Source organism: Ursus americanus, chromosome 7 (genome assembly GCF_024610735.1).
Source record: "Ursus americanus isolate L20-20 chromosome 7, mUrsAme1.1.p, whole genome shotgun sequence".
Classification (NCBI taxonomy): domain Eukaryota; kingdom Metazoa; phylum Chordata; class Mammalia; order Carnivora; family Ursidae; genus Ursus; species Ursus americanus.
In genome coordinates, this window is record NC_142133.1 from 72,720,650 (window position 1) to 72,743,640 (window position 22,991).

Below are 22,991 nucleotides of genomic sequence, written 5' to 3' on the forward strand. Positions count from 1 at the left end.
CGTCAGTTCTATGAGGCCAGGGTTGCTCTTGCCCCACAGCACAGGGCTTAGTTAGCAAGCTCCGATGAATATTTGATGACTAGATGACTCCAAGTAGAAGGAGAGTTTGTTGCCAAATTAAAGAACCTAGATGTTCATATTTTGAACGCAAGAAGCCACAGAAGATTCCTGAACTTGGATATAACATGCAGAAAAGTTTTCATCAGTTTTCCCCAGAATATGGCTGAGGGAATTCAGCACTACCTTTGACATTAATGAGCCGGCTGCCCCCAGGGTGGAAGACCCCAGAGGTTAGGAAAAGGCAGCTGAAAACGCAGAGGCTTTCCAGTAACATTCTTCAGAGCCACTGTGACCTCCCCCGCCCCACCCGTCTGAAGAAGGAGATGGAAGTTGGAGGACAGTGAATTCTGTGGCCTCTGCCACTGTTTTAGGAGAAGAAGCCACAGAAGAAGCAAAATTTTGAGACATTCGGGCTACACAGAACTTTGAGAATTAGCTGAGCCAAGGGCCATATCTCAGGAAGATTCAGCGACAGGGAAGTTAAAATCCATGCAGTCTAGAATTTATTTCTAGAGATTGTCACAACGCATAACCGGTAGGGGGGTTGCACAAACATGTACTTACAGGCTGTCAGTGTAACTGTAAGGAATGTGTGCATGAAGGTTCTTCTGTCCCATTCGTCTTGAGGGGCCGCTCAGGAGCTAAAGGGCATGACGCTGCTTCCATTCACGGGAGTCGGGTTAGGGGGAAAAAAAAGAAAAAAGAAAAAAAAGAAAGCAGACTGAATTCACTCCAAAATCCGGTTTTATTTTCAAGGCCATCTGTGCACAGACATACCCCAGAGGCAATAAAAAGCTGCATTATTCTTCATTATTGCCCTGGAAGAGTACTCTGGCTTAATAAGGGAGCCCTGATTTCATAAATGGAAAGGAACAACAGTTCCCTGGGATGGCGAATTAACTTGCTTTTGATAAATAAATGAATTTTCTCCCTGAGTAAACTTTGCCGAAGTAATTCAATGTCTTATTTTTTATACAATACTAATATTCTAATACCGCAGAGTTCTGTATCTGGTTAATTTTGTGGCTTTCCTATCTGAAGTTAAATTTCTATTTTACTAATTTGTAAAAATCTTATTTGGTTAGCCTGTGAAAACCTTGCTTAAATATATAACTTTTTTTATCCTGGGAATAATTTTTCAAGATGAGGCAAAGTCATTGAGTGAAGGGGGAAGTTGTTTGCATGGCTTTGGGAACATCTCAGAAGCTTCTGCTCCCGTCTAGAATGAGATGACCCCGCACAGCCTTCTGGAATGTTCACTAAAAGTCTCTAATTCCCATACCCTTCGCCAGAGGAAACCAGGTGTTAACACTTCCTTTAGTTTGGGGACTGGATGCCTAATACTCAGTTTCAACTTTGCAAAGGCATTTTTTTCAGGTATAGAGATGTTGGAATCTTTGGGTATACATTTCGGACATCATAGCATAAGGTCTATTTTCTTTCTACCTAGACCATGTGACCAGGATGGGGGGAGGCATGGAACACCTTCTGCTACAATCTGTCCACTCCTTACAGAAGCCACACACACCTTCTAAACTCCCCATGTCCCTCCAGACAGCGTCAGGGCTGCACTGTGACCCGTGAGTGACCAGAGGACAAAGTCTGAAGTGGGGGTGGGGGGACATCCTAGCAATTGTGTAGAGTCAGGGGCAGCTGTGCAGGTTAGGAAGAGCCGTGGGATCAGGGCCAGGAGACCCAAGTCGATACCTAACCCAGTGCACTAACTTTGGAAAGCCACTTAAACTCACTACGCCTCAGTTTTCTTACCCACAGAATGGACACACTCCTCCGTCCGAAGTAGGTTGCCACGATCCAGGGAAGTGATGGATATGCACACAGCAAATTACAAAGCACAGTTGGAAGCTTCAGGATGACTGCCCAGCACAGGGCCTGGCACTTCTGAGACCGAAAGCCCTATGAGGGCAAGAGCTTTCTCATTCACCGCCCCCACACGCAGCATAGGGAAGGCAGTAGATGAACACTTGGTGAATCAAGATATGAAGGAATTCTTGAACATAACAGATGCTCAATTAATATTGGTTTCTTCCTTTGTCTCCACAAGGCTAAAAACGGTGCCTTGTATTGAACGCTTTAAAAGTTCTGCTGTTTGGTTAACAGATGTTAGTACATCACGTCTTTCTTCCTCTGGGGCTTTCCAATTTCCCTGGTGAATAGTTCTATTAAAAACCCAAGTGCCCGTTCTGAGACCCGAGTTTAGGTTTCAGAGAAACATTAGGGGGGAGGCTTTTGTTGGACCCGGCGAGCCATCAACAATGTCTTAGTCCACCTAGAAAAACAACAGGCCTTCCCGTGAGAACAGAGCAGGAGAACAGTGAAAGGAAGAGGCCAGTTGCAGGGCAGGGTTGTGGGAGGCAGTAGCTCCTGTACCCACGGTTTACTGGGAAGCTCAAGCCTGGGGGGGCCGAAGAGACAGAAAAGACAGGGGGCCAAGAAGGAGGGGGAACAAATGTAAAGGCTGCCTTTCGAAGGCGACCATGGCCCCCGCGAGCAGATTGCTCAATCTCCAGCAGCGACGGCAGCTCTGAGCAGTGTCTCCAGGAGGAAGAAGTGAGAAACCTGTATTCCTGGCTCCACGGGAGTGGACTTTTCCAACATCTGGGGCGCTCTTATTTGGTTAGTTGGTGCCAGGTGGATCTGGCAGCATCTCGCACAACAAGGACACCGTGGGTGGGAGGCCCACAGTGCAGGTGACCAGGTACAGCCCCCATGTGACCTGAGGGGCCGGGATCAGCTTCCCTGGCGAGGACATCCATCCGCAGCATCCACAGAGGTGTCAGGACCGGCCCCAGGACTGTGGGAGCAGCCCAGCCAAAGCCAGGGCCGCTCTGGCCAGAAAGCCAGGTGTATAAATGAGAGCTGGTGCAGAAGTGTCTTGGGTTTTTTACTCATGAGATAATTTTATTAATCAACACTACTAAAATTCCATGATTTTATGGGTGAGATAGCGTGGCAGGGTGGAAGGATTAGAGAACTTTGATCCCATTCTGGTTCAAACCCCAGCTCTAAACTATACTGCACAGCCCTGTGGCTTGGAGTGAGTCACAGTCTGGGCCATGGCTTTTCCATTTCAAAATAAGAGTGATGATTGGTACCTCCAGGAGTGGGCTGGAGACTAGAGATTAGACAGGTAATTACAACACACACACATACGCACACCTATATACACATATAGATATCATATACACAAACATAGAAATTATATACATGTATGTATGTATATGTATATAGATGCATATACATGCCTAGGACGGTGATTGGCACAATGTGCATACTCGGTAAGTGATACTGAAATCAGGATCAGATGGGAGTTAACATTCAGCAGGCAAGAGTGATCTTTTTTAAAAAACTTTTTTATTTAAATTCAATTTAGTTAACATACAGTGTGTTATTAGTTTCAGAGGTAGAGTTTAGTGATTTCTCAGTTGCATAGAACACCCAAGGCTCATTCCATCAAGTGCCCTCCTTCATGCCCATCACCCAGTTACCACATCCTCCCGCCCCTCTCCCCTCCAGCAACCCTCAGTTTCCTAGTGTTAAGAGCATAGGGGAAGGGAAGGAAAAATAAAATAAGATAAAAACAGAGAGGGAGGCAAACCGTAAAAGTGATCTTTAAACATCATCATGCCATTCCTCTGCTCAGACCTTCTAGTGGTTTCCCACTTCAATCAGAATAACACAAACCATCGGGCACCTGGGTGGCTTGGTTGGTTAAGTGTCTACCTTTGGCTCAGGTCATGATCCCAGGGTCCTCGGATCAAGCCCCACATTGGGATCCCTGCTCAGTGGGGAGCCTGTTTCTCCCTTTCTTTGCCCCTACCCCTCCACTTGTGTGGGCTCTCTCTCTCTCTCTCTGTCAAGTAAATAAAATCTTAAAAAAAAAAAAAAAAAAAAGAGAATAACACACAAGCACTCCTTCCCCTGTCTGGCAAGGCTCAACCTGGTCTAGCTCGTGCTTACTTCTTAGACTTGTGCTCTAGCTTTTCACTTTCTCCAATCCACCAAGTCTTTTCCACCCCAGAGCCTTTGCACTTGCCATACTTTTTGGAGGACTTCACTGCCCCCTTTGATTTCTTTCTGTATCTTCTTCTTAGTGTACAGATGTTAGTTCTAAAGAGACCTCCAGCGATGCTCCAATTTAAAGTATTCCCTGACATTGCCGCATATTTTGACTGTTTTCATGGTGCTCACCTTTATCTTAAGTCAACATGCATATTCATGGGGCTCTTTGTTTATTACCCAGCTCGGCCCATTGGAACACAAGCTCTGTCAGAGCCTTCATCTCCCCTTGAGCTACACAGCTTAGAACAGGGCCAGGAACCAAGTAGGGGCTCCTTTTCCATCTGTTAAATGAATAAACTAGTGAACTTCCGTAGTCAACCACATTCTTTCCAACCCTGGGGATATGCTGGCTGCCCAGGATCTCGGGATTGAAGCAACATGCCGGACTGACTGCAGCCGGAAGGCACTTCTCACTTCCGGAGACCACAAGCTGGGCTGTGACCTAAACGGGAACAGTATAATTGGAATACCTAATCACTAGGAGCAAGTTCTTGAGAGATTTGAATTTAAAAGCTTTAGGAATGTTTAAAACTGACGCCAACAGCAAGTTCATCCCATAGACATAACGTAGGTGGTCTAGATAGCTCATCTGATTCTGACGTATTTCTCTGTCCTTCCGTCTAGCCAACATTAACTGAGACCAAACAATATGCTAACTTCTGTGTTTGTTTCTGTCTCAAAGTTCTTCCAAAAGAGCTCCTCATATATTATTTCAAGTGACTTCTGAACACAGTTCCCCGACTATTCATCATTGGAAGGATAAATCTAAAGATAAACAGAACCGCAAAAAAATATTCAGAAGAAAAAAACCCTTGTATACAGCCAACCCTTCCACAGTGACCGCTTGGGCCAACCCTACTCTGTAGCAAGCTCTTTTCCTCCAAATCCCTTAAACACGTGTGTATAGCAGGCATTTCTTTTTTTTTTTTTTTAAAGATTTTATTTATTTATTTGACAGAGATGGAGACAGCCAGCGAGAGAGGGAACACAAGCAGGGGGAGTGGGAGAGGAAGAAGCAGGCTCATAGCAGAGGAGCCTGATGTGGGGCTCGATCCCATAACACCGGGATCACGCCCTGAGCCGAAGGCAGACGCTTAACCGCTGTGCCACCCAGGCGCCCCAACACGTGTGTATAGAATCTGTCTCTCTCTTCCTCCTCCATCTTAGCCTTGGCAGGCTTCATGCAGGATCGTGGTGTCATAGAAAGAATGCTAGCTTCGTCAAATAAAATCTTGGCTCCATTGTTTACTATCTGTGTGTCTTTGGACAAGATAATGAAATTCTCTGAATTTCATGTCCTTCTTTTGCAAACTGGACATAATAATAACCTCACAGCATTGTGAGAAATAAATGTGGAAAGTATGTGAAATTCCTGGCACATGGTAGCTGTTCAAAACATGGAAGTTACTATGACCACGACTACTACTGTCATACCATTATTATCATTACTATTATTATTATTACCATTATGTCATTATTGCTTCCTCTCTGCCTATCTTGACTTGTTGCTGTAGCTGGCGGGCCAGAGAGCATGCTTTCCTGTGGATTCTTTGTCCTCCATAATACTTCAATAACAGTAGATGCTTCAGAAAAGCTTACTGATCAGGTTCAAGTTCAACAAACATTTACTGAACTTTCCCAACATGGTGCAAACCGTGATACACACCTGCACACATGGGGATAAAAGAAGAGGACATTCCCTGGTGTGATTTCAAGGACACTAGAGAAACCAGGCTGCCCTGTCCTCGTTTTCTGTGTTGTGATGGCTAATGCCTGGAATTCAGCCATTTACATGTTATCTGTGTATTTGACTTTAGTCAGTATGCAAACTCCTGTGGGAGGGCTCTTTTGTTTAATCCCTGTTTGTTTGTTTGTTTGCTTATTTGTAAGATTTTATTTATTTGAGAGAGAGCACGTGCGCACATAAGGGTAGGAAGGCAAGATAACCCTAACCCTAACCCTAACCCTAACCCTAACCCTAACCCTAACCCTAACCTGACTCAGAGCTCAATCCCAGGATCCTGGGATCATGACCTGAGCTGAAGGCAGCCACTTAACCGACTGATCCACCCAGGTGCCTCATTTAATCCCTGTTCATAATGGAGGGGCCTGAGAGCATTTGCCTGGAATAGGGAGAGAATGAGGACCCTGAGCACTGAAGGGAGGAGGGACGGCCAGGAGCAAAAGCTCGAGGGCCAAAGGCAGTCAGAATCACTCCTTATCCAGTCTTTTTGAATGGAAAACTTTCAAAGACAAAATGATCACCAAAGTGAAGGGTGAGCGTGTGGCCCATCTGGAAACCGCCTGAGCGGGCAGAATCCCTTGTCCCTGTCAGTACCCTCCGGGTCACAGGAATCCTACTCAACCTGCAGCCCTAACCATTCCCAGGAGCGAGGAAGATACATGGCTTCCCTCCCAGTTTGTCCTGAATCGGTGATCACATTCTGAATTTATGGGCTTCCCAGTATCGCTTCTGCTCAGGCGTTCTCCTGGGAACGAAGCCAGAGACATCGGCAAGATCTGATGAGACCTCCTGCCTGCCTTTGTTGGATTGCGGTCCCTTGCCAGTCTAACTGCCAGAGCACTTCTCCACTGTCCACCTGCCTTCAGCGTCATTGCCAAAGAGCAACGTGAGAGTGACCGCCTCGGTGTCTCCTGGCAACGGGCAGCTTGTAAAGCACACGGTAGATGTCACCTGTCATCAGGGAAAGTACTACATTTAGCTGGTTTAGAAAGTCAGTTGAATTTGGCAAGTGCTGCGACACTGGCCTGAGCCCCGTAGGGGAATCCGAGATGCATCAGTAATAGCTCTTGCCCTCCGGAAGCGTGCAGTCTAGTGCAGAAGAAAGATCCAAACGCAGAACCCTCAGTGGTATCTAACAGAAGTCTGATTTTAAAAGGCAGTTGACTGTCTCCAATACACAGCAGAATGAAATATTTAAGAAGATGTTTTCTAAACTGGAGTGGAATCTGCATAAAAAGTGCTGACCAAACCAAGTATGAGTGGAAGGGCCATTGCAGGAGCGGAGAAGAGGCAGAGACGGCTGGGCTCTCCGTGCGTGGAGCAAACAGCTGGAGCAGGGAGGAGGCGGGCAGGCTGAGAGCCACCACAGTCTGGTGCTACGGGGGTCTGTGGGACAGGGGGGAGAAGTAGGGCTGGGAGGGAGGGGTCAGATTATGGGTGAGGTCAGATTATGAATGATGGAGAGCTTTGAGGCTCTGTTAAGAAATTTGCATTCCCCACCCCACCCCAAAGCAATCAACATTGCCAAGGTCACAGAATGCGGATTGCTCTCAGCTCTGTTTTAGGGCAGACCCCATGGTGGCTGGATGGGGGGATGGGATGGGGCGGAGATTGTGCTGCAGGCCAGATGCCAGAAAAAGATGGGAGAGAGTTCCTACTGCCATGACCCTGGTGGATCCCACTCAAAGGCAAACTGCACGGGGAGGGGAGGATCATTTAAAGCTATGGGTACTGAAAATAGCTTCCGTGCACGTTGACAGCCTTTCTTTTGGAAAATGGATTACTGGTGGATTGTTCAAGTCTCAGTTGACGTCCCAATGAGTCCCGGCAAAAAGAGATAGAACCTGGGACCACAGGCAGCTGTATGCACCATGGATACCATCAGTGGATGCATTCATTTCCCAGGAGCCTGGTTTAGCCCTTGTGCTGGAATCGCTGAGCACTGTGGGGCATGCCTCCCAACAGCCAGATCCACCCAAGTCAGAGCTGTCCTGCCACCCAGAGGCCCTGCACGAAGCTCTAAGGAGCCTTGGCACAAGGAAGCACCACATTCGCTGACTCACTCCCTCATTCACTGCACAAATATTTGTGGAGTTCACTCCAATGATTAAATCCTTTCAACAAAGGGAAAGGACTTTACCGTACTCTTTATTAGTTATTGGATTTTCCATTTCTTGGTGTGGGGGTGGAGAAGATGCAATAAAGGCAAACAGTTTGAAATTGATCGTTTGCTTCTCGCCAGGGTAATTTCCTGGCAACTGACAAAATTTGCAGGCTGTGAGAAGCAGTCAGGGACTTGTTGGGAAACCTCTTCCTTTGTAGTTTAGATTTTAAAAAATAATCTCTCTAAGCCCCCAATTTCCTTATTTGTAAAATGAGAATAACAACCCTGACCTCACAGGGTAGCTGTGAACAGGTTCACCACCATGTGGAAGTGGAAAGCAGTGCAGGGCAGAGCTCTAGGGGGCGCCATTCACACAGACTGCAATGTGAACAGTGCCCTGTGGAGTCGCTCGATACACAACCTCCACAACCGTATGTGGCAGCCCTGGTGCTGAGAGAGGATCAAGGGAATAAAGCTATGAAAGCACTTTATAAACAGTTAAGGGCTGTTATAATCACTACAGCTATTGCCCAGGACATCCAAGGGAATACAACAAATCCCAACAGTGAGGCCAGGGGCACTACTGAGCCAGGAGCCGCTTGACTTGATGTTGGGGGTATACGCAAGAGCAACAAAGAACTTTAACCCTGCAGATGGGAAAGCTTACAAGCCATGACCTGCTGAGGGCAGGAGATGAGGAATCACAGAAAAAGGGAGCAGAGAGTCACAGTACAGATGGGTGCTGAGTGTTTACTTTATTCCAGACGCTCTCCCAACAAGTTACATGTATTGTCTAATTTAATCCCCATGACCACCCTATAAGGTGAGTACTGCTATCCGCTTCACAGCTGAGAAAATGCTCCACAGTGTGAGTAGATACTAGACCAGGGGACCGTGGGTTAGAAGCAGTGGAGCAAAGAGCTGCAACCAGGCAGCTTCTGCAACAGCTGTGCTTTCAACCACCTCCTCCTGCCTCAACAGAAGAGAAACCGCACTGCGCATGAGGCTTTCTGTGCAGAATCTGGGCATTGGCCGCCCAGCGGGGGGGAAAGAGACGAGGCCAACAGATCAGGTGCTGATGGTGCACTGGGTGCTTGTAGATGCTCGTCCCCGCCCTCCAGGACCTTGCACTGTGTCTGAGGCAATCAAACATCCTGGAGACAATCAGTAAATCCATCACGTGCTACCAGGCAACTGTGTGCTTAGCAAAAGAAACAATTTTCTGAAATGCTTTCTAAAGGACCTGGAGCCTGACCAGGGTCTTAGAAGGAAGAATTTGGAAGGAGGTGGAAGGGAGAGTGCTGTCTCCAAATTTCTCTTCCGTGGGGTGTGATCGGGGTGGGGTGGGGTGGGGAGATGACGTAGAAGTGGCCTGGTTCTCCTGACGGAGATACTACTTCTAGGCCCCTGCATTCCTACCATATACTCTGCCTCCTTTCAGTCACTACGGAAACATAGCTGTGCTGCTGCTTCAGGCACAGTCTACAATGTAAGCCAACTTATGCCACTCCTCTGCTCAAAATTCTTTTTTTTCCCTCGCTCGAAATTCTTTAGCAGCTTTACATCTCACTCAAGACTCAGAAAAAAACAAAACAAAACAAAAAAAGCTTTTAATCATAATCTTCCCATCCTTCACACATTCGCTACCTCTCTAGACCCATTTCCCCCTTATTCCTTCTGCCTGCAGGCCCCATTAGCCTCCTGCTAGCCCTTGAGTTCTGCATGCACATACCTACCTCAGGACCTTTGCACTTGCTTCCTTACTTGAAATGCTCTTCCCCTGATATCCCAAAGTCTCCCTCCCTCACATGCTCCAGATTTCTTCAATGATAATTTATCAAAGAGTCCTTCCCTAACCACTCTGCATATGGCATCAGGCTTGGCACTCCCTACCGCTATTTCCCACATCATGTCCTCCATGGCACATAGCTGTTGCTGCTCTTGTTGTTGCCTGCTCCTCACATTTGGATGTAAACCCTTTGAAAAGCAGACTTATGTGTCTTTTGTTCACTACTACTGGAAAAAAGTGTCTAGTACAGTGTCAGGTATTTGGTAGGGCTCAAGTAATATCTTTTGAATGAATAATCTGATTTATCACTTTAGCTTCTCCTTTTTTTTTTTTTGAGATTTTTATCCAATAAAGGGTGCTGCTCTTTAAGAAAAAGAGAAGCTGAAAACCATTGCTCTAAATTACGGAAGCTATTGCTTGACAAATTTAGGCTATCAATTTGAAACACTGAGACATCAGAGCTCCATTCTAGGCATCTCGGACTCTAAACTTGGCAGTGACAGGATTGAATCCAAAATACAGACCCTGGTTTTCAGGAGTAAGCAATTGTTACTGCCCCTTCCCCCGCCTTGGTTTCTAAATGATCCTTTTCTGCAGCACAATCTCTAAGCTCCCACAGCAAAGCTGAGACACACGATAAGGCCCTCTCCAAGCAGCATTGTCAACATGACAAGACTACTAGGCAGGATTTCTGAGCTCACGGCTGGGCCCACGAAACGAATGGTCCTGTGGCCGGTTGCCTATTCCTGAAGCACTTTCTGTGCGGTCTCTCCATCTGATGCTTTTGAAGCCACACTGACTGTTCTTGGATGACTTATCTCACCAGGCCAAGGAGACGCTGTCTCGAGATGATAAAGTTAGAGAGGTACATCAGCGACTCGTGGAGCCTTGTTGTAGTTCTTCAAATATTCCTCGAACAGACTTTATAATTCATTCACCCCTATCTCTGAGAGTGTAATCTACGTGAAGACAGAAACATAATGGGCTTTGGTCACTTGTTCCCCAGCTCCTACTGCAGTCCTGACACAGAGTCAGCCCCCCAAATGGATTGTGGGATGAGTAAATGCACAGAGAACCTGCACATTTATTCTGCAAAGATGTTCTCAGAACCTTCTATGTGTCGTGCACGGACAGATACAGAAGAGGCAGAACCACAGTGTTCCAGCTGGGGTGGCCAGTCACGCTGGCTCTCTGACAGGCAGAAACAAAACATGAACGTTACCCTTGGGCGCTCTCAGTCTAACGTGGGGTGAAGACAGACATGCAGACAATGATCGATAAAACAAAGCAGGATGAAATAATAGCAAATACAGTTGTGAGGCATAGAGGAGCACAAAGAAAGGAGCAGTTGAGTCTGACCTGGAAGGGTAGTCAGAGAACATGTCTGAACAGGCCATTGCTACTGAGCCTTCAAGTTCAAGAGGAAATAATCCGGTCAGAGCTACAGTCAGAAGGAATAGTAGAAAAATGGGGGAACGGTCCTTTCTCCTTGTATCTTCCTCCAACACAATGGGCTGAACGTATCAGGGACACTCTGCAATAAAAGACCACTTCAAAAAAATACATGTCTAATCCATTATGGACTGATAGTTTTGGTAAATACAGTAAAAATGCCAAAACAATGAGAACTTAACTATAACAGACCTAGGAGTTAAGTTGATGGCATCCAGGGACAAGTTGAGCAGCTCACCTGTGTGATTCGGGAGCAAGTTAACAATTGTCAGGTTGCAGAGGGGGTACAAGGGTGGGCCAGGCTCAGCCACAGGACGGTCCAAGGTGTCGAGCTGTGAAGAACAACCCTGCACCCATACTTCTTTGGTTTTTACCTCTAGTACCTGTGAGTTCTGTGGAGAGCATAGGGCTGCCATAGAATCAGGGACAATGTGAGATCTTTAACACTGACGTTCTATTAGTTCAGTCTCCCTGACAATTATGTTTTTTTAAACGAGCAAAGTGTTGAGCTTGATCCCTGCATGAATTATGTCCTACAAAGGAGGGATAGGCAATATTTCTAGGTTAGATTATGCACCTTGGGATCTCACAAATGGGGTTTTTACTATCTGCACGTATGTGGTAGAATGGCTGTTTTTGTATTTTTACAGTTTTTAAAGAAAGTCATTTTCCAGGGGTGCCAGGGTGGCTCAGTCGGTGAAGCGTCTGAGTCTTGGTCTCAGCTCATATCATGATCTCAGGATCAGGGGATCAGTCCCTGCCTTGGGCCCCACCCGCAGCACGGAATCAGCTTGAGATTCTCTCTCCCCCCCACCTGCCCCTCCCCCCACTTGCACTTGCCCTCGCTTGGTCTCTCTCTAAAAGAAATAAAATCTTTTTTAAAAAGTCATTTTCCAATTCTTCAATTTAAACCTATGTTTAAGTGAAATGAAGGAGACCTGCCGCGACTTCAGAGGCAAGACATATACTAACTGGTGTGGTCTGCTAGTTACCTTACAAACCCACCATCACCCCATTTCCTAAGATTGTAAGAGGGAGAGATTTTTATCAGCAAGAGTCTCAAGGGAAAAAATTCTTTCCCCTCAGAACTCTTACAGAAGTAAACTCTCTGGAGGTAAAAATAATGAGACAAGGAAAAACCTCTGTGAACCCTCTATTCAACACTGAGCTAGAGGTCCTAGTCAGTGCCTTAAAAACAAGTAAGAAACAAAAATAAGAGGTATAAAAACTGGGGAGAAAAAAGACAAAATGTATTATGTGTAGGTAATATGATTTTTTTATGTTGAAAATGCAAGATGATCCACAGATTTACTGTTAGAATTATTTCGAGATGCAGGGGCACCTGGGTGGCTCAGTTCAACCAACTCTTGATTTCAGCTCAGGTCATGATCTCAGGGTTGTGAGACTGTGAGGTTGTGAGATTGAGCCCCACATGCGTGTTCACGCTGGAATTGGAACCTGCTTAAGATTCTCTCTCTCCCTCTGCCCCTCCCCCTCCCTCTCTAAAAAAATAAAAAGAATTATTTGGAGATGTTAGCAAATTTGCTAGATACAAAATCGGTATAAAAATTAATTCTATAACTACATACCAATAATAAAAAGTGGAAATTTTTAATTTTTTAAGGAGCGTATCTTTATAATAGCAACAATAACAATGAAAACCCTGAGAAAACTTAGGAATAAATCTCACAAAGATATGCAGGGTCCTTACGGAGAATATTATAAAATTTTATTGAGAGACTGTTAAAGAACGATGAAAGAAAATGAAGAGATACACAATGTCCTTGGGAAAAAAAGCTCAATCTTGTAAACTTGACTGTTCTCCCCATATATATGCAAAGATTCAGTGCAATTGCAATTAAAATCCATACACAGTTGTGTGTGAGAAGTGAAAAAGTGATTCTAAAATGAATTTGGAAGAGCAAAGGGCAATATCCAGACATTCCTGAAAAGGGGTCAAGTGAAGGACTTGCCGTACCAGGTATCAAGATTTGGTAGGAAGAAGAAAGAAGAAGAAGAAGGGAAGTAGGAAGAGGTGGAAAAGGAAAAGGCTATAGAAATTATGGGAACACTGGTACTGGTTCAGGCATAGGAAAAAAGGGTCGCAAATTAATGACAAAGTTAAAACCGCAGACAAGTGGACGAATGACACTGTTCCTTAACAGATCCTCGAGTATTCGGTTATCCATGTGGGACAAGAATTGAAGCTGGATCCCTACCTCACACTACACCCACAATCTATTCCCAGTTAACTAAACACTTAATTGGAAAGGTAAAGCCATAAAATATTCAGAAGACAGTGTCTGAGAATTCCATTATGATCTTGTGGTAGGAAGGGATTTTTAAAACAAGAAAGCACAAAATACAAAGGAAAAGACTGATTAACTTTAAGCTTTAAAACATAAACTTTTATTCAGAGAAAGATACTATAAAGGGAGTGAAAAGACAAGCCTCGAATAGAAGATACAACTTGCAAAGGTTAATATCCAGGTTATAGAACTCCCACAAACTAACTTTAAAATGAAAAAAAAAAAAGTTGAACGAAAGACACGAATAAGACTTTCATGATAGAGGAAACACACACACAAAACCCATAAAATTATGAAAAGACCCTCAAGCTCTTTCTTAATCAGGTAAAAGTCAATTAAAACCACAATGAGTCACCATTCCAAATTCGGCAGACTGACAAAATTTAAAAGTTGGTCAAAAAGCTGGAACAATTTGAATAATAAAATCAACTGCAGAGCGTTAGATTCTAACCCCGAGTATGAAGTGAATTTCCATGAGTCCATATGGATATAAATAAATGACTAAATGAGTTAATAAATGGGAAGAAGAGACAAATCTCCTACATAGAAGCATAAGAACACATTATGTAGATATTCCACTCAAGAGATATTGCATAACTCCCATTTCTTGTGTGTGGGCTGCACATAATGCCTTTCTCCAGAGCGTACAGTATGGAAAAGGGAGCAAAAAGAGTAAGTTTATAGAAGACAAATCTGGCAACACTACTTCAGCTGGGTGGTCAAGGTCAACAAGTCATGTTGGCCGTATGTATATACCCTGGATATGAACTCAGGTAGGTGGCACTTGATCTCTGTGATCTTCTTCCCCCCAAACCTGTAACTCCAATATGGTTGTAAGAAAAGCATCAGACAAATTCCAATCAACGAGCATCCTACAAACTCCCTGACCAGCACTGCTGGCAACATCAAGTTCCGCAAATGGTAGCCTGCGGCCAAATCCAGCCTACCATCTGTCTTTGTAAATCAAGTGTTATTGGAACACAAGCACACCTATTCTTTGCATATTGTCTACTGCTACTTTCCTCTACAACGGCAAAGTAGTCGTGACAGAGCCTCTGTGTCTTGCAAAGCCAAAAATATTTGCTTTCTGGCTCTTACAGAGAAATTTTGTTGGCGTCTTCCATCCTCAAAGCCAGCAAGGGCAGGTCAGATCCTCCTGTGCTTGTAATTTCTCCAACTTCTCCTTATGCCACATCTCTCTGACTGCAACCAGAGAAAACTTTCTGCTTTTAAGAACTCATGTGATTGGATCGGTCCTATCTGGGGAATCCAGAATAATCTCCCTGTTTTAAGACCTGGAAACCTTAATTATATCTGCAAATTCCTTTTTGCTACCTAAGGTAACTGTGATTTGACTATGAAGGTCTTTGAGAGGGTCATTCTGCCGACCCCAAAATTTACTAGGAAAGAATTCACCCAGGACCTGCATGACAACTGCAGGGCCCAAGGGTCACCACCCCGACAGCAGGCCCCTGACACACATGGCTAAGCCATCCGGGTTCTTTCTTCAAATCTCAAGTAGCCTTGCCATCCTGCAGTTTAGGCAAAAGGACCTATTAATTGGTTTTGGCCTATGAAGTGAAACCCATTTTATTATCCTGGCATAGGGCCCATCACAGAGCTAGAATTTGAGAAATACCATCTTTTAGCTATGTGACCTTATGCAAATCATTAACATTTCTAGGCCTTCGTTTCTTTCTCTCAAAAATGGAGATAATGCCATTTGCCCTAACCTTCCTCACAGGACTGTGTGAGAATCACGTGAAGGGAGGGAAGCAAAAAAAGACCATTTAAGAGGCCTACTATAGGCCAGGGATTGTACCAGATTCTTGGCTGCACGATTCCACTTCATCCTCACACCAGCCTCGTAGTGTGGCTGTCAGTCTGCCTGTATAACAGGTGAAGAGGACAAAGCTCCAAGACGCTAAGTGACTCATTCGAGGTAACACAGCTAGTAAATGGCCCAGCGGGGATCCAGCCTCTCAGCTGACCCTCTCCTGGACGGATCGATTCCCCGTAGTACGTCCCACACGCACGAGATTACGAGGGCGAAAGACCTAGAGCCGCACCCCTCACCCGGTGGTAAGTGGGGAGCAGAGCTGCTGTATGTAACCCCCACCCTTGCCAGGTTCTCAAGTATTTCCACACCAAGTTCTTCGAAGCCAGTGATAGCACTTCTCCCCGTTCTTATGCCCTCCAAGGACAAGAGAAGACTAATTCAGTCCAACAAATGTTCTGGCCTCAGTTTACGATTCGTGTCCAAACGTCTAGTTCTCCAACATCAAACTCCTCTCGGTTCAGAAACCGCATTTGGCTAGATTTTTGGTGGCCTCTCTTTCCCTACACCAGCCACCCAGACCACTTGTCTCCTTCTAGCAATTCTTACTCACCCCCTCCCCAGGGGGCGAGTCCTGGGTCAGCCAGCTCTCCAGCTCAATCCTGCAGACTACTTCACAGTGAATTGGGCTGAGCCATGACAGTGACCGCTGCCATCGTCACGGCATCATTTATTACGTGCTGACTCTTTCTTATTATTGTCTTTAGTCTCAATTAATCCCCATAACAACTTATGGCACAGGTGCTCATGTTAAAGATGGAGCCACTGAAGAACAATGAAGCTGGGTAACTTGTCCCAGGTCACACAGTTCATGAATGGCTGGGTCAGAATTTAAATCATTGTGCAAGGTCAGGGGTTCTCAGTTCAGGCTACTGGAAAATTTGCTTTGAAGCAACGCTTAGCCTGCAAACTCTAATCTCTTTTCTTTGTTGGAAAGACTCAAATGAAGCCAAGGGCTCCTTGGTGATTATGGGGCATGGAGGATTGAAATCCGGAAGATTAGGGATTCTGTAGTATCCAGCAAAATCATGAAAGGACAAGATTTGTTTCATGTCTTGGCCGTACTTTTCCTTTTCGGTCCCCTCTTTGGTGACCACGGAGTTCCCTGGTCAAGGTCACCGGGGTCCTGTCAACCCTGGCTGCAAATCCCTGTTCTGCCAGTTGGGAACTTCCAGCAAAGCTCTTAATTCTTCTCTATTCTAGTGACCTCATCTGCAAGATGGAGATAACAGCACACATACTTCGCAGCAATGGTTCTCGAAGTGCGGTCCGCAATCGCAGCGTCGGCATCACCTGGGACCTTGTTCCAAATGCACCTACCGAATCAGAAATTTTGGAGGTGTAGCCTAACTCTTTGTATTTACAAGTCCTCCCGGTGATTCTGAGGCACACAAAGACTGACGGCCACTGCTGTAGAGGGTTATTGTGAGCCTTCAATGAGATTAAGTCTATAAAGATCTAAGCTTGGCACATAATTCCAGACACTGAAAGATCAGGATACTTCAGATTCCTTTAAAAACAGGAGGAACTATGAATTGATGAGTCATCAACACTTTAGTGTGAACTAGTTTAAAATATTTTGTAGGAAGTATTTGTATAAAGCAGTGAGATTTAGTAGACTGGTTGGTTTTTTTTTTTTTTCTCATTAAAAACAAAAACAGATGGCAGAACTGGGGCTCAAAGAGGTGAACGTTTTTCCAAGGTTACCTGGAGAGAAATCCAGAAATACAATCCAGACTGACTCTGCTCTTGGTTTATTTTCCAGCCCCCACATTCCTGTTTAGCATTAACTACCAGCATTCTAATGGGAAGGGAATTAATCAAGAGCTCATCAAGGCCCCAGCACCGGCTCAGGCCAAGCATAGGGACTGAGGAGCTGGCTGTGTGCTGAAAATCTGATTCTCGGAGGCCGAGGCCGAGTGTCTCCTGCCTGAGGGACTAATTGTTCTTGCATCTGCCCTCCTTGCTGATGAGGGCAAGAAAGTGTCCTTCATCTGCAAGAAGGCATTCATCTCTCAATCCTGCTAAAAATAAAAGAATCATTGTAACTAAAACTCATGCAAAGGCCGATTTAAACCCATCTAAATAGGTCGCACACTGTAATTCTTTTACCGCACTGGCCAGCTAGTGTTCATAAGGTGACAAAACATACTTGCAGGTAAAGGAAGCCTGATCTGTTTTTAGTCTGAGCTGACAAAATGTGCTGGTGTGGTGTCACTGTGTGGGAAGGACCCTGTGGCCACAGTTCCGGGGCAGTGATGCTGGAAGTCAAGTTGTCTATGGTCACTGCAGGGTTGAGATATTTTTCCTCTGTATCAGGGATCAGGCAACATGCAAGATGGATGGGGTTGGGGCCTCAAGGGAAAGGTGGAGTTGCTCACTGAGACAGTCGCCACATCGGACAAGAGCTGAAGGAAAGGCCAAGAAAGGCTAGAACATTCTCTCAGCCCTAACTGTGAAGACACCAAGGCATGAGAGAGGTCTGTGTCTGCTGGCTTCCTGGAGTCTAAGAATAAGGCCAGCCATTCTGAGCAAGAGCTGGAAGCTGGCCCAGGCAGTTGGGGGGATGAGAGGGTAAGCAAGGGCAGGGGTTGCATCTGCCAACCAGCCACAGTCGGGTTAAAAACCCCATATTATGGGATTCCTATTGCTTTATGCACCTTACCATTTGTTTGTTTATGTCTCCCTAAGGACTTCCCTTGCATTCAGTGCAGTCTTTTGAAAGTTCTAGCCCACCTCAGGTGTGCTGGCAGGAGCCAGGAGGAACTCTCATGTCTACACTGTTACCTCAGTATTCTAGAAGCCCCCTGAAGGGGCCAAAAGAGTCCAAGCAGCCCATAGGGGAGGGGAAGCCTCAGGAAGAAAGGGCCTTAACTTTGGAGTTCTGAGTGGTATTTTATCTAGGGCAGCGGGCTTCTACAACAGCTAAAATCTCTAAATCTGGCGAATAGGATGAATCCTGGTATAGTCGTTATTTCTTAAAGCATAATTTAATTTCTACGTATAGCCCAGACATTCCCTTATATACTGCCCCAAGTGGCAAATCAGAGAAGACCCACTCCCTGCATCTTGTACCCCTAGGAAGATAACATGTTGAGGGAAGGTACCCTGGCAGACGGGCAATTTTGCACACACGAACAGGATCCTTCTACCGAGAAGCTGCTCTGCCCCTCCCAAGGCACGGGATCTCCTGCGGACAAGGGGGAGCGGTTCCTCCTCCTTTGTCCAGTAACCAGTGTAGCTCATGTGTAGAGGAAAGTCACCAAGACCTTCCTGAAGGTCAGCCTGTGGACTCTGATCACTTTCTAAGTCTGTCCGTAGTTCAGAGAGGTTTGAGGTCTTCAGGATCTGGGATCTCAGGTAGAAGGAGGCTTCAGCTGACCCAGGAGGAGTTTCACCATTGCAGAGTCGGGGTCGAAGTTGAAGCTGCTGTTTGGTGGTTGTCCCCAATGTGAAACCGAGGCCCAGAATGGGAGGTGACTTTCCAGGCCAGAGCAGGTGAGCAGGACATCCTCCATCGTCTCTCTCAAGGACGGACAAAGGGAAGAAGTCAGGACAAGAGGGGGCAGGACAGAGTAAAGGCAAAGGCAGTGAGCACAAACCTGTCACTGGCCCTGGTCCCTCCCACCAGCACCTCTGATGAGCTACACTGGCCAAGCCTCGTTGGCCAGACCAGGGAGGTCCTGCGCACCCAGAACGCCTTCGCTCCCTCTCCATTGGGTAGGATCCAGCGGCTGCCTCTCTGCCTCCTTGTCTCGCTCACAGCTTCTGCCTTGGGAGGCCCTGTAGGCTTCCAACCTACCTGTGTGGCCCTCCCAGCAGCTCTCATTTCTGCCTCAGCCAGGTCTGCCCAGCACTGCCCCTGACTTCACCAGCAGGGACTCTCGCCAAAGATCAAGCCCAGGTACTTTGTCCAGCTACGGATCCCTGTGCAGTAAGTTCAAAGGTGCATTGTCTCCAATTCCATTTATGTTCTAATATAATGGAGAGTGCTCTGAGTCACAAGCGAGTCAATGCCAGTCAAGGACATTATTCAAGTCATATACATTCTCTAAGCTTCAACTTCCCCACTGGAAAATGGGAGAATTAATAATAAATGCCCTACCTACAGAGCTATGGTGAGGACCAGTGAAAGGCATACGTGACATTGCCTACCTACGTCTGGCACAGGCTAAAGAGCATCTTTGGTTGGTAAAAGAATAGCTTTTCCCTTGTCTAGTGGGGGACATAACCCTGATTCTGTGAACAATGTACTTTTTACAACTCTGACAAATATTACCTTCAAAAGCTTAGCCTCCGGATTATAATTTAGGTTCTGGCATTTTCACTTTGAGACATAACATTAAATGCTCTAGCTCCAAGAGGACCTTTTGAGGATGCCTGGATAGGTCACTGCCTAGGGACACACAGCAGTAGGTGTGTGGGCCAGAATTTGCATCCACACTTATCTCGTGCTTTCCACCACACCTATATTCTCAAAGCGTGGGCTGAGGACCATCTGTACCGGAGTCACCTGGGAAGCTGGTAAACAATGCAGATTCCAAAAATAATTGAAAGCAGAGTCTCAAAAGAGATTTATACGCCCATGTTCATAGCAGCATTATTCACAATAACCAGAACAGCAGAAGTAACCCAAGAGTCCATCACCAGGTGAATGGATGAATAAATTGCGGTATATACATGCAATGGAATATTATTCGGCATCAAAAAGGTGGGAAATCCTGACACATGGGGGATGAGCCTTCAGGACATTATACGGAGTGAAATAAGCCAATCACAAAACACAAGTACTTAGAATCCACTTATATGAGGTACCCAGAGTAGCCAAATACATAGACACAGAAAGTAGGATGGTGGCTGAGTCCAGGGGGAGGGAAGAAGGGGGAGTTGGCGCTTAATGGATACCAAGTTTTAGTTATTCAAGGTGACAAGAGTTCTGGAGACGGATGGTGGTGGTGTTTGCACAACAGTGTGAGTGTACTTAATGCCATGAACTGCACACTTAAAAATAGTTAAGTTGGCAAATTTTAAGGTGTGTGTATTTTACTACAATTTAAAATAACAGTAATTTTTTAAAAATGCAGATTCTTCAACCCACTGTGGATTCTCGAAATCAGAGTTCCTGGACTCAGGACCTGTCTTAGGACATTCTGCAGGTGATTCTAACGTGCACCTAGATGTGAAGGCTGCCATTTGGCGCACAGCATCTGAAAACCAGGACACGTACAGCAATGCACAGGCGGGGCCACTCACAAGAAACTTACCAAAATGAATAGAAGAGACCGTTGTTTTCATGCTAACTGGAATCACGTGATCCACTTTTCTTTTGTTTGGACCAGGCAAGCTGCTAGGTGCCTTCCAGCCCCAACACTCGCAGTTTCCTGATACCTCCAGCATTTTCTGGTTACATATGCTGGCTCACCTCTCATTCTGGAACAGGATCACTGCCTGGGGGTACTGAGGTCCTGCCTGCCCCTCTGTACTAATTAAAACCCCTTTGCCAAACAGGCACTAAGAGAGAGAGAAGTATGTGACTTCTGGGAAGAGGGTGCCTGCAGTAATCTCCTTCAAGGCGCCAGCCACACAGCGTGTCTCTGCTTCTCTTCACCAGTCCAGCCATTCAGGCTGCCAAGCTCACCTTCTCTGATAACCCAGAACTCGGGCTGCAGGATGGAGAGTGGTTTGGGGTGGGGAAGATGGGGTGCGGAGGGAAGGGTAGATGTGAGGCAAAGACACTGTTCCAGGTGAGACTGTGGTGTCTTAGTGAGAGTGTGGCCGGGGGAAAGAAAGAAAAGTAGATTTGAGATGTATATAGAAGATAAAACACTCAGAATTCTGTCTAGATTGGATATTGGATCCAGGAGAGCACAGCTGTGGTGGGAATGGCCTGCTTTTTGAGGGGATATAAATGTGTCCCGTGACTAAATGTGGGCCACGTGGGAAAGAAAGAGCTGGAGAGGAGCCATCTTCCTGAAGAGGGGAAGGGACTCCAGCAGCAAGAAGCCAGAGGTGAACGCTGACATTCTTAGAGGCCAAGGAAGTCACATCTGACTTCCGTCCTTGGCTCCACTGGCAACCAGTCCCCATCCTTAGGTGCTCTCCAAAAATCACCTCATTAACATGACAAAAGACACCCTTATAGCTTCATCGCTTAGGAAAATTCAAAGGTTTGAGGAGCTCTGTGCCAGGAACTGGGTCCAAGACCAAATATGTGTTTCTTCTTATAAATCACAGTATCACAGCTAGGAAGTGAAACATGGAAAAAGTGAGCATACAGCACTCTTTTGAGTAGTATGGCTGGCTAACGGTTGAAGAGGTTAAAGTTTTGCAGGTAAAAGAGGGCTCATTTTTAATGCTCGAAGGTGTATAATGAGAATAATCAAAGAGAGAGGAGAATCTTCTAAGGAATTAAGTCTCTAAGGAGGTGACAGAACCTAGGGCCTTTGGAGTGAGGCCTTAAATAGGAGCAGGACCACCTGCTAGAAAAGAAAGCAGAGATACATACGTAAGAAACCAAGTCAGCGTGTGGATTTAGTGCTCGTCACTGCCCCACAGCAGCTGTCTTCTTAGCGGCGTGCATGTCCATAGTTATTTAGCCAAAGGAGGTTCGGGTTAATGGTGAGTGGAAGGAGATTGGCATAGGATGAGGGGTACATGAGAATTGAGGACAGGGCAGGGGCGGGGCAGAGCCATGAGGGGAGGTAATTCTTTAGAGAAGGTGTCTGTGGATAGAAAGAGATTGTGTGATAATGGGCTGGCAGAGTGGGCTCATGGAAATGGTTGGTTGTTTTTTTTTTAAGATATTATTTATCTATTTATTTGAGAGAGAGGGAGAGCATGAGCAGGGAGAGAGACAGAGAGAGAGGGAGAAGCAGCCTCCCCGCTGAGCAGGGAGCCTGACTCAGGGCTCCATCCCTGGGATCATGACCTGAGCTGAAGGCAGAGGCTTAACTAACTGAGCCAGCCAGGCGCCCCTGGTTGGTTGTTTTTAAGGACTATTGTTTGTATTAAGATGGGAAAAGCCTGAACGCATTGAAATGTTGATGAGAAGGTCAATTCAAGAAGGAAAGGCCGAGAATATACTGGAAAGAAGAGAAAATGATCTAAAGGCGAGTTGCCCCTAAGGGCTGAAGAAAGGCAGTGGAGGAACTGGTCTTAGAGTGGAGGAGGGGCACTTCTATTACAGCAGAGATGCAGGAGAAAGGATGGGGCAAGAGCAGATGAGTTTTCAGTTTGGAGGAAAAGAAGTTGTAGGATTTCCCTCTACAGCTGCTCCAATTTCCCTTTAGAAGTGAAAGGAAACATGTTGAGAGTGAGAAGAAAGAAACATAGGGTTTGAGAACGCTACACTTTCTAGTTCACATTAGCTAACAGAGCACCTACCAAACAAAGGAGTATCTATAAAACAAAGAGAACAGGGAAGAGGGGAGGGAGCTCAGGAGGGAGGAAGAGGGATAGAAACCTTGTGGATTTCCTCTCCTGTGTTTTATGTCCCGATGGACCGTGAATGGCATTCACCATGGGGACTCTGTAATGCACTGAAGAACACGCTGTCACAAAAGAGCATTTTGTCAAAATAGCACATTTTAGCAATGGAAGGGGCCTTGGAGATTTCC

General features: G+C 45.9%; 1 protein-coding gene across 4 annotated transcripts in view; it reads right to left on the reverse strand.

Moving 5' to 3' along the window:
• The window catches only part of KCNS3 (potassium voltage-gated channel modifier subfamily S member 3), a 235,660-nt gene that overhangs the window by 57,816 nt on the left and 154,853 nt on the right, over positions 1-22,991 (reverse strand). For all 4 annotated transcript variants that reach the window (XR_015725337.1, XR_015725335.1, XR_015725334.1 and 1 more), the window contains one exon: positions 625-716. The gene's annotated coding sequence lies outside the window, so the exon portion shown is untranslated. The remainder of the gene's footprint in view (positions 1-624; positions 717-22,991) is intronic.